The sequence below is a fragment of the Octopus bimaculoides genome, chromosome 22, assembly GCF_001194135.2.
Source record: "Octopus bimaculoides isolate UCB-OBI-ISO-001 chromosome 22, ASM119413v2, whole genome shotgun sequence".
NCBI lineage: Eukaryota > Metazoa > Mollusca > Cephalopoda > Octopoda > Octopodidae > Octopus > Octopus bimaculoides.
This window is the reverse complement of record NC_069002.1, coordinates 8,671,808-8,673,781: the sequence shown is the minus strand read 5'-3', so window position 1 is coordinate 8,673,781 and position 1,974 is coordinate 8,671,808.

Here is a 1,974-nt window from a genome sequence, read left to right as displayed (position 1 = left end):
TAGTTTTAGGGAAAATAATATATATATATATATATATATATATATATATACATACATACATATATACATGCATACATACACACATTAAATATATACATGCATATATACATACATATATATGTATAAATATATGTATATACGTATATATAAATATATATATATATTTATACATATATATACACACGCACACACAAACTCTTCTATATATATTTATGTATATAAAAAGTATTAATACATACAAGCGCAGGCGTGGCTGTGTGATAAGAAGCTTGATTCCCAGCCACATGGTTCCCGGTTCAATCCCAATACGTGGCGCCTTGGGCATTTTTTTTCTACTATGCCACTTACTAGGACTGAACCTTGTGGCTAGGATGCAAACTTCTCACCACACAGTCACCGCTGCGCTTATATTTATTTGACATATTATCATAAATGTGTTCATTCCACACATCATATAGAGTAATCTCTGTTTTCTTCATGAAAACATTTTAAAATTAATCCACATGAAGTCTCCCTCTCTCCCTCTCTCTCTTTTCTTCACACATACACACACACACACACACACACACACACGCCACAAATTCCGTTACACATAGAGGACAAGCAAGTTACGCATGGAAAAGATCTAAGGAATACACTGAATATCAAGTATAACATCGCGATATTTCTAAATGCTGAAAGCCAGAGATTTAACATTTAAATATTGTACGAGTTGCAGCAATTTTTTTTAGAATATGACTTTTTTTCCGTTATACATGGCTCACATCTTTAGAGCCTTTCTCACAGAGCCTTGAGATTTTCATGACATTCCAATCCATAATATAGTTTGAAGCGTTTTCTCTCAATAGCCAAATGAATTTACAGTTTCGTTGCATTTCATTTTTCAATGTTTTTGAATGAGGTGTTGTAATAGTAAAATATTTCCCTGAATTTTCCATTGGTTATTCTATGTTACAGACATTTTTACGTATCTATAACTTAATCACTTATTTTCTCAATTAAAATTTTATATCAATTTTCGCATATTCGCACAAGTTTACAAGGATATTAGTCCCTCATCGGTTACCAGCTCTAAACGAAAATTAATTACATTAAATGAATGCAAGTGAATTCTAACTGAATAATATGAATGCTCTACAAAAAAATATGAACCATTGAAAAAAAAGAACAAGGACGTTGGACAATAAAGAAAATAAGAAAAAAAGGTGGAATATAAGTGAAGGTTGGTGCAAAATATGGAACGAGGGAAAAGAAACGAATTGAAGAATTGAAGAATCTTCGTCCTGCGTAATTGCAGAAAGCTCATTTCGTGCAACTGGTTTAGGACAAAATAACAGAAAACATGTAAAAGTCTGCGAAACAGTAACTCCATTGGGCACAGAAGTAGTGGACATTTATGCATTTTATTCCAACCAAGCATGAATACTATTTCCACTGCCTTTCGCCTTTTTCTATGTTACCCTGTAACTCCATACCGATTTTACTTGGCTGGATCTACAAATTGGACCGGTGACGATATGTTAAACTACAGATCATGTGGCTTTGTACATCTGTCACAGATCATTTTAACCAGATTTTCTCGTTCTAATTCACAGAGATCTTATAAATTATTCGCCTGCATCCTTAATCCTTCATTCACTTGGCATATATATATATATATATATATATACGCACACTCATACATACACACATACGGTGATACAAGTTTTACTGCCAGGAGGCAGTGAACTCGATATGTGAAGCAGAAAAGCGGAATGGTTATCTACGATTATTATGTATATTTGATAAATAAAATAACAAGAAACTGTGCGCCCAAGTCAATCTCAATGCTGTTACACGAATAATGTACACGCACACGTAGATGCATACAAATATGTACGCACGTACAAACTTACACACATACGCACAGGCACACATACACATACATACTCACGCACATATATGTTTATACATACATATATATATATATATATA